The sequence below is a fragment of the Somniosus microcephalus genome, chromosome 2, assembly GCF_052327205.1.
Source record: "Somniosus microcephalus isolate GS21.2 chromosome 2, FLI_Smic_1.0, whole genome shotgun sequence".
In the NCBI taxonomy this organism is placed as follows: Eukaryota; Metazoa; Chordata; class Chondrichthyes; order Squaliformes; family Somniosidae; genus Somniosus; species Somniosus microcephalus.
Genome location: NC_140988.1, coordinates 75,657,909 through 75,668,505, shown reverse-complemented (window position 1 = coordinate 75,668,505; position 10,597 = coordinate 75,657,909).

Below are 10,597 nucleotides of genomic sequence, written 5' to 3'. Positions count from 1 at the left end.
GCAAGGTGAGAGGCCGGTCAGGAGAACATTGTAATAGTCAAGTTTAGAGATAACAAAAGCCTGGATTCAGCAGTAGATGAGCTGAGGCTGGGGTGGAGGCAGCGATGTTGCAGAGATGGAAGTAGGTGGTCTTGGTGATGGAGAGGATATGGGGTTGGAAGCTCATCTCGGGGTCAAATATGACACCAAGGTTGCAAACAGTCTGGTTCAGCCTCAGACAGTGGCCAGGATGGATGGAGTTGTTGGCTTGGGTTGGCCTCCCAATGCCTGAGAATCCTGACCGCAGCATGCACGGCACAGTAACTAATGAATTTTGGAACAAGGACCTCAAACAGGTATTAGGCTCCCAATTTGTATATGCAGAAGGACTAATGCCGATTTCAGGTGCAAGAGCTGCTCAGCTATACAGGAGTCATTACCAGTATTGCGAGTACTTCCGATGCAGAATGTGCGCATGCACGTCCCCTGCCGTATTGGACGTTTCGGTGCCCGTTTTACATCTGTTATACGGGCGCGCACCAATGAATTTCTAGGCCAGAATCCTGTTACTTATTTTTATTCTGGGAATGGATGCAAGAACATGCAAAACAGAATACTGTGGAAGAAGAATCTTGTTAGAGGAAGAACAAGAAAACAAAGGAGAAAGACAGAAGAACAGAAAAGGGAATAGAAAGCTATCTATTAGTCACTTGTTTCTCTTTGAATCGCTAAGAATGCACAAGCTCTTTCTGTCGCTAGGCAACACAGTATGATGTCATAATGGAGTCTCTCTTTGCTGGCTGTGGACTGATGCAGCTTTGGGGAACCATGAAGCTGCAGTGAATGATGGATTAAGCTGTTCTGACCTCGTATAATGCGATACACTGACAGTAAAGGAAACACTCCACATCCGTAATATCATCTCCAGAATGCATGTAGGATCCCAATCATTTTTAATATTATAATTGGAATGTCCCACAATTAAAGAAACTCATATTGGCCCACCCATTAAAGGAACTCTGTCATCAATTTTGGCTTGGATGCCAGAGACAGCTGATTACAAGAAGCCTCACATGGATGTTGTTCACTGATAGAGGATGAATCCCATTCCATGTGATTTTAACAGGAACCCTCATGTATGACAGCTCCAGATGTGACATCTTCATTACAATGTGGCAAAATTGTCAAGCTGGTATATAGTGCAATAACAATCCCTCCATTGTCACCTCTGGCTTTACCTAATTGGGATCGGTAGTATAGTGGGTATGTTACTGGATGAGTAATCAACAGGCCTGGACTAATAATCTGGAGACATGAGTTTAAATCCCACGATGGCAGCTGTGGAATTTAAATTCAGTTAATTAAGTAAATCTGGAATAAGAAGCTAGTACCAGTAATGGTGACCATGAAACTACCGGATTGTTGTAAAAACCCATCTGGTTCACTAATGTCTTTTTGGGAAGGAAATCTGCTGTCCTAATCCAGTCTGGCCTATATGTGCCTCTAGTCCCACAACAATCTGGTTGACTCTTAACTGCCCTCTGAAATGGCAAGCCACTCAGTTGTAACAAACCTCGGCACCAGCTTCGGACACGACAACAGCACACCCAGCCCAGTTGATGCTGCAAAGTCCTCCTCACTAACAGCTGGCGACTTGTGCCAAAATTGGGAGAACTGTCTCACAGACTAGTCAAGCAACAGCCTGACAGTCATACTAAAAGAATCATACCTTTCAGCCAAAGTCCCAGACTCCTCCATCACCATCCATGTGTATGTCCTTTCCTACAGGAAGCACAGACCCACCAGAGGTGGCAGTACAGTGGTATACAGTTGTGAGAGAGTGGCCCTGGGAGTCCTCAACATTGACTCCAGACCCCATGAAGTCTCATGGCATCAGGCCAAACATGGGCAAGGAAATCTCCTGCTGATTACCACCTAGCGCCCTCTCTCAGCTGATGAATCAGTACTCCTCCATGTTGAACACCACTTGGAAGAAGCACTGAGGGGAGCAAGGGTACAGAATGTATTCTGGGTGGGGGACTTCAATGTCCATCACCAAGAGTGGCTCGGTAGCACCACTACTGGCCGAGTGGGCTGAGCCCTGGACATAACTGTCAGTCTTGGCCTGTAGCAGGTGGTGAGAGAACCAACACAAGGGAAAAACCTACTTGACCTCGTCCTCACCAATATAACTGTCGCAGATGCATCTGCCCATGATAGTATTGGTAGCAGTGACCATCACACTGTCCTTGTGGAGACGAAGTCCAATCTTCACACTGAGGACAACCTCCAAGATGTTGTGTGGCATTACCACCATTGTAAATGGGATAGATTCAGAACAGATCTAGCAGCTCAAAATCAGGCATCCATGAGGCGCTGTGGGCCATCAGCGGCAGCAGAATTGTATTCCACCACAATCTGTAACCTCATGGTCTGGCATATCCCTCACTTTACCATTGCCATCAAGCCAGGCGACCAACCCTGATTCAATGAGGAGTGTAGAAGAGCATGCCAGAAGCAGCACCAGGCATACCTAAAAATTAGGTGCCAATCTGGGGAAGCTGCAACACAAGACTTACATGCATGCCAAACAACAGAAGCAGCATGCTATAGACAAAGCTAAGCGATCCAACAACCAACAGATCAGATCAAAGCTCTGCAGTCTTGCCACATTCAGTCGTGGACCATTAAACAATGAACATCCCCATCCTCAATGATGGCGGAGCCCAGCACGCGAGTGCAAAAGACAAGGCTGAAGCATTTGCAACCACCTTCAGTCAGAAGTGCCAAGTGCTCCTGAGGTCCCCACCATCACAGAAGCCAGTCTTCAATTAATTTGATTCACTCCATGTGATGTCAAGAAATGGCTGAGCGCACTGGATACATCAAAGTCTATGGGCCTCGACAATATCCCAGCTGTTGTGCTGAAGACTTGTGCTCCAGAACTAACCGCGCCTCTAGCCAAGCTGTTTCAGTACAGCTACAACACTGGCATCTATCCAACATTGTGGAAAACTGCCCAGGTATGACCTGTCCACAAAAAGCAGGACAAATCCAATCCAACCAATTACCGCCCCATCAGTCTACTCTCAATCATCGGCAAAGTGATGGAAGGTGCTGTAGACAGTGCTATCATGCACCATTTACTCACCAATAACCTGCTCACCGATGCTCAGTTTGGGTTCCGCCAGGACCACTCGGCTCCCGACATCATTACAGCCTTGGTCCAAACATGGACAAAAGAGCTGAATTCCAGAGGTGAGGTGAAAGTGACTGCCCTTGACATCAAGGCATCATTTGACCGAGTGTGGTATCAAGAACCCTAGTAAAACTGAAGTCAAGGAGAAAGACTCTCCACTGGCTGGAGTCATACCTAGCACAAAGGAAGATGGTTGTGGTGGTTGGAGGCCCCAGGACATCACTGCAGGAGTTCTCAGGGCAGTGTCCTAGGCCCAAGCATCTTCAGCTTCTTCATCAATGACCTTCCCTTCATCATAAGTTCAGAAGTGGGGATGTTACAACATCCATTTTTTGGAAATGGCAACTTATATTTTCTGATTGGAACTGCATGTTTTACCAGCTTAAAGCCAATGGTCCAGGTTGGAAATTGAAAGACGGCGTTCTGTGCTGCCGGAAAGCATTCCAATTTCTGCCATCATTTCAGGCAGTCGGGGAAATGTTCACCTAAAGGTGGGAGCCTTATATGAATAATCTGCAGAGTCAGAACGTCCAACATGCCCTTTCCTGGCCTTCTGGTGTACATGACCAGATTCTTAATTAGCAACGTGTGAACTGGGCGTCCAGGATGGTTAGGCAACTGTAATATTAAACTAAGTGCATTTCAGCCAATTCTTGACTGCTTTTTGGGTTTTTTCTTCATGTATTTTTTCTCTGATGGTACATAGATTCTCATGAGCCTTTGTGCCAATTGTTCTCATAATTTATTTTTGCTGCCAGTATCATTGCTCCCAGCAATGAGTTTCATCATGGAAATTCCCTTATCTGACATGTTTGGAAGAAGAAGAGAGGGATCAAAGAAAGAGACCAGGCATGCTCCTATTCCTAAAGGAAACTGGTCGACTAAGACACGTGAATGCCTGATTAACTATAGTGTTGGATGGTTCCTCAGAATTACCCTAATCACAGTGTGCTTTAGTGGCACTACATGAAAAAAGACATGCTCGGGGCATAGACTGTTTGGCTGCACCCACCAAGATGCCACCAAACATATCTGCAGACATTGCTGCACCTACCTAGCAGAAAATGTCTTCACAGGGTCCAGCTCAGCAGAATGCCAGATGCAGAGCTGTGCCATCTATTGCCAGAACACCTGGAGCTGCCATGTAGCATAATCTGGCACAACCAATGACAATACCAGTTCACTGCTGCCTCCAACCTGCCTCTTATTTCCTTGCAGGGATTCTGCAATTCTGACATATGGGTATATTGCCATGGACTAGGAATGGGGATAAACTTCCTCGCAACCATGTCATACTGCACCAACTCCCATCAACAGTCATCAAACTGAGGGCTGGGTGCTGGGCTGCACTTTCACTTGCCTGCATCTTATGAATCCTTTCCATTGAATTTAGCCTATCACTTCTTTGTCCCCTTCCTATCAACAGTGGTACATGCTGCAGATGGGTTGAGATGCCTTTTGAACTTTTCCAAAGGCTTTCAGAATTTCCTTCATTTTAATTGACATCATCATTTTAATTTTCACTTAAATGCAATTTTCCACCTGCTCCCTACACCCAACGACATCTGCACCTGGATCTCTGATAATGGGTGGAACTTTCAAATTTGGCAGGGGAATAATACAGGCCATAGCGGATCCTCCACATGTTACATACTCCATCAGAATTTCCCTTCCCTTGTCTTCAATTGAGAGGAATATCGGGCGGGGTGTATAATTATTGGCCGATCTGCGACCGCCAGTTTTATGGCTTCAAACTGAAGGTTACACCCAATAAGCTGATTTCAGAACATTAGGTGCAAACATTATGGCCCGAGTTTTACGGGGAGACCGGAAATGGCCGAAGAACCTGGCAAGGCCGAGGAGGCGGTGGTCGTGCCAAACTTAAAGGCAGGATTTCATTATAATTTTTTTTGTTCCGTTTCCCACTCGGCAGCCAGCCAAATTAACAGCCTGGCCAGCTGCCAGGAGAGAAAACCAGCAGCAGGAGGTTGCAGCCCGAGACCCTTGGGGGCGGGTCCCGGCAATCGGGAGGGGGGAAGGTCAGTGATTGGGGCTGGGGGGAAAGACCATGATCAGAAGAGGAAAAGTGGCCACGATATGGAGTGGAGACAGAGGCCTCAATATATAGTGGGGAGAGAGGCCTCAACATGGAGCGGGGAAGGAGGCCTCGATTTGGAGCGGGGAGAGAGGCCTCGATATGGAGTGGGGAGAGAGGCCTCGATACGGAGTGGGGAGAGAGGCCTCGATATGGAGTGGGGAGAGAGGCCTCGATACGGAGTGGGGAGAGAGGCCTCGATATGGAGTGCGGAGAGAGGCCTCGATATGGAGTGGGGAGAGAGGCCTCGATATGGAGCGGGTAGAGATGCTTCGATATAGAGCGGGGAGGGAGGATTCGATATAGAGCGGGGAGAGAGGCCTCAATATAGAGCGGGGAGAGAGGCTTTGATATGGAGCGGGGAGAGAGGCCTCGATATGGAACGGGGAGAGAGGCTTCGATATGGAGCAGGGAGAGAGGCCTCGATATGGAGCAGGGAGAGAGGCCTCGATATGGAACGGGGAGAGAGGCCTCGATATGGAGCGAGGAGAGGGGCCTCAATATGGAGCGAGGAGAGAGGCCTCGATATGGAGTGTGGAGAGAGGCCTCGATATGTAGTGGGGAGAGAGGCTTTGATATGGAGTGGGGAGAGAGGCCTCCGTATGGAGCAGGGAGAGAGGCCTCAATATATAGCGGGGAGAGAGGCCTCGATATGGAGCGGGGAGAGAGGCCTCGATATGGAGCGGGGAGAGAGACCTCGACATAGAGCGGGGAGAGAGGCATCGATATATAGCAGGGAGAGAGGCCTCGATATGGAGCGGAGAGAGAGGCATCGATATATAGCAGGGAGAGATGCCTCGATATGGAGCGGGGAGAGAGGCCTCGATACGGAGCGGGGCAGGAGGCCTCGATATGGAGCGGGGAGAGAGGCCTCGATATACAGCAGAGAGAGAGGCCTCGATATAGAGCGGGGAGAGAGGCTTCGATATAGAGCGGGGAGAGATGCCTCGATGTGGAGCGGGGAGAGAGGCCTCGATATGGAGCGAGGAGAGGGGCCTCAATATGGAGCGAGGAGAGAGGCCTCGATATGGAGTGTGGAGAGAGGCCTCGATATGTAGTGGGGAGAGAGGCTTTGATATGGAGTGGGGAGAGAGGCCTCCGTATGGAGCAGGGAGAGAGGCCTCAATATATAGCGGGGAGAGAGGCCTCGATATGGAGCGGGGAGAGAGGCCTCGATATGGAGCGGGGAGAGAGACCTCGATATATACAGGCATCTATCGATAGAAACAATTACTATCTGTTACAATAGTCTAAGCACGGAGGGGGTCCAACACCCCTGCACTACTTGGGACATCATAAAACTTTATTACAACACACAACCTTAAAAAAAATCATCAGACCAAGAAAACATATTTATTTTAAAAAATAACAAACAGAAGGAACAAGCTTTATTAAAAATAGCAAACGGATCTGCCATCACTCGGCAGTGATATGACACAAAGCTCACATGGGTGTTTCTTCTTGAACTCGGGCATACTGGTCCTTCCACAACCCTTTTACTTTAAATTCTACCGTGGGACCCTTTCTCCTACACTGGACACAAACCAGGTAGAGGATGATCCCTAGCTGACAGACTACTAAGATGTGGGACGCCATTCAAATCCAGGAGGGGACCTGTATATTCTCAAAAATGTCCCACCAGGGCGGGGTCATGATATCTAAAATGTCAGCCCCTATCTGTAGAGTCTTCTGTTCCAAAGTGTAGAAGTGCTTTTGTGATACTAGAATGGCTATTAATAATTTGGTAAGGTGCTCTGGGAGAGGGGGAATCGGGTAACCGAAGTGGGTGACATATTTACCATTAATCTGGGTCTGCAGCTCGATGTCATCTAAACTGTTGATGACCGAGGACCCCGTGTTAAAACCAGTTAAAAACACCCCTTCTTTGCCTCCCAATCCCGTCCCAAATCTCGTGATGAGTACACAATTCGGTCTTGTTGACCTCCGAAAAGTCAAATTCATGGAATTTTCGAAACATGTCTGTTAATAGGGCTTGATACAATTTGGCAGTCTCTGCGGGGCACCACACGGGTAAGTGTACCTCGGTGAGGTTTAAAATCACTGAGGCCACTGCGTAATACCCGCCTCATACAAGAAGTAAGAGAGCAGGAGGAAAAGGTTAGGGAGGTAAAGGCAGCGTATAAGCTGGCCTGCGACCAAGGGTTCGAGGAAGCAGATCATGGCCCCTGTAGGGAAGAGATAGAAAGCTTGAAAATGGCTTTAAAGAGGGCAAATGGGGATGATATGTCTTATCAGCCCGAAGATAGGCCAGTCGGACGTTACCGGCAACCCAAATAGAACCGTCCCACAGGCAACACCCAGAACAAAGTTCGTTAGGGAATCAGAGGTCCCACGACCGCCACCCACAGCTCCAAGCTTTCAGGAGCTCTGGCAGCAAGGGGGGGGTGGAGGATGAGGTGGTAGAGGAAGCACAGCAGGCCCCGCTAGATAGGCCGGGACCAGGACCAGTGTACCCCCTCCAACAATGGAGGTACGGTCCGCCCGTTGATGACGATGACGCAGGGGCCATCCAGAATCAGTTTGTGGTGCCGTATCACACCCAACAGCTCAGGGTCATGGTTAGCCACATCCCCAAGCTCACTAAAAAGGGAGACCCCTCTCTGCACTTCAGGGAGATAGAACAAGCAGCTTGTGTTAATGACTGCGATGACGCAGAGCAAGCTAAAATGCTGCTGTTTTCCCTGGGAGGTGATCTCCTCCAGACCCTATCTGGTGAATGCAAAAGGGGGCAGAACAAATACGAGGATTTGAGGAACGAGATATTGGAGGCCATGGGACTCAATGATGGCAGTCTGTTCGCCCGGGTAGAAAGTACGGTACAGCTCCCAGGGGAGTCCCTGCAGGCGTTCGCAGACAGGCTGTGGCCAGTCTACCGGAGCACATGCCCGGGAATGCCAGGGCGGGCAGCACTGAACCCAGCCCAATTGACTCACTGGCTCCATTGTCTTATGACAAACAGCCTACCCCAGATCCAAGCCCAGGCCGCGGCTTGGTTTGACCCCCGAAACCCCCAGACCACCGAAGAAGCGGTGATCCACCGGCTCGCAGTAGCATTTAGAAACATGAGGGGTACCGAGACGCACCAACCCAAGGGAAAAGTCCATGAGGTTAAACCTGGGGGCCCGAAAAAGAAAGAGTGGCACCAAGAGGGGAACCGTCCCTCCCAGACTAAGTTAATCTGTTACGGGTGCGAGAAGGACGGCCACTGGTGCAAGGATTGTAGAAATCCTTGGAAGGACAATAAAGCAAAGAATCCCACAGCCCCAGTCCAAAAGGTAGAGACAGGAATTCCTCCCGCCTCGGTCGAGTCACTATTGGAGGCAATGCGGTCTCTTCTGACAGGCCAGGGGAGAGTAGCAGCCACCACCGGTGCTTTGACCCCGTCTGCCCCATCCCACTCCTAGCAATGACTAGAGCCAGTGCAGCCTGTCGACCTGTCTCCCCGCAAAAATGCTGAGGGGAGCAGGCCCTATGTTAGATGGGGGTGAAGATGGTGCAGGAGAGGTATTCGGTGGACACTGGAGCTTCCAGCATGGTGGTCCATTCGGAAGACCTGACCAATTCACCCCGGTCTAACAAGGTCCCACTTAGCTTAATGGGCAGGCTGGGGAATGGTCAAAACCTTAGGCCATAGGTTTAGGATCCCTCCATACCACATGGGAGGGTAAACAAAAGACTGATGAGGTGGCCAAGCAGGGGGATAGGGAAGGAGGGTTCTGGGACCCCTGTAGAGCAGGCCCGGTAGCAGCAATCCGGGACAAGGGAGGCACACAGGGGATAGCTTTGGCCCCGGACCAAAAGCAGGTCCAAGCTCTTAAGATTCCACCTTTAAGGCCGCCCTGGTAAGGAGAAAGAATTTAGAACAGGGTTACTGGCAGGCTGCTAGTTATATTAATCAATGTAAGTTGTTTAAGCTGGAGGCAGGGAAACAGGCAGCTGGGATTCAACCTGAGGGTAGAAATCCTCAGCCTGCAGCAGGTACACTCACACAGACTGCACACGCAGGCGCAGTGGCATGCGTGAAAGGAGAAGTTCCCCAGCACTCGGCCCGAGCGATTCCCCCTCTCTTATGGGACTCTGGGGAGGAGCCTGAACCAGGTTTTAAACCTGAAGGGGAAGCCTCTCAGCCACCGGCAGCCAGTGGAGAGGGATTGCCCATCCCCAGCCCATGTTTGGGAAGGGAGGGGCCCGAGAGAGAATGTCCCCAGCCAGCAAGGGCTGTGACCCGAGCTAAGGGTCCACTCACCAGGGTAGCCCCACCAGCGACACTCCCTAGGAGGTCTCTTCAGGTACCCCAGCCCAGGAAGGTATGGTCACCAGCTTTCCTGTTAAAAAGGGTGGTCTCCCGAGTCAGGGAGAAGCCAAAAGACAGAGGTCCCCAACCAGCAGCCATAAGCTGTGAGGGATTCGAAGTTGGGATCAGTCCAGCCTCACTGCAGGCAGTAGCCTCCAACAGTCCTAACAGGGATTAGGCTAGCCGCCCAGAGACGGGCAGCACTTGTATATAGCTTTGTTTAAGTTTAATAATGTGTACAAGTAAGTTAGAGTGTGTTAATTTAAATTTTATATTGCAATCGGTAGTTTTAAGTATTAAAGTATAAGTTATAAGTATGGAACTGTTCCAGAGTGTTGTCTATGTGAGCCGAGGGCGCGGGACCCGATCACATTCCCCCGAGCCAGGGAACCTGGCTAGATGTTTTTTTAAGTCTTTTTTAGAGTTTCGAAAGGTGCGGAGGACCATCGTGTCTTTGGATGCTCAGGGAAGGGAGCACCCCTAGCCCACGACGGGAGGGGTCTGCGGGAGGCAGATGCCCATGAGGAGAGCTGGCCAGGATGACTGGGATCCAATTCAACCCAGTATTCTAGTGAGACCAGCTTCACGTATGGGGAGGCCTCCCTCCAGTGCCTGAGGATACGAATCATCACCCCAAGGAAAAGATGTTTCGGAAATTCTGTAAATTTGACTTTTTGGAGGTCAATAAGCCCGAATTGTAACTAATCATGAGTGATGGCAGATTTTTTGGAAATAAAAGGGTAAGCTCGTTTTCTTCCGTTTGTATTTTTTTTTAACAAATATGTTTTGGCTTGGTGTTAATTTCATTAAAGATTTTGTATCGTGATAAAGCTCTATGATGTCACAAGCGGTGCAGGGGTATTGGACCCCTCCATGCTTGAATTATAGTAAATAATCATGTTTTTCTGTCGATAGATGCCTACCGTGCACTGCGATTCTCTCTGAGTAAGGGGGATGGAGGTGTCGATGGATCAGAGATAGATATAGATAAGTATAAGGGAAGGTTGTT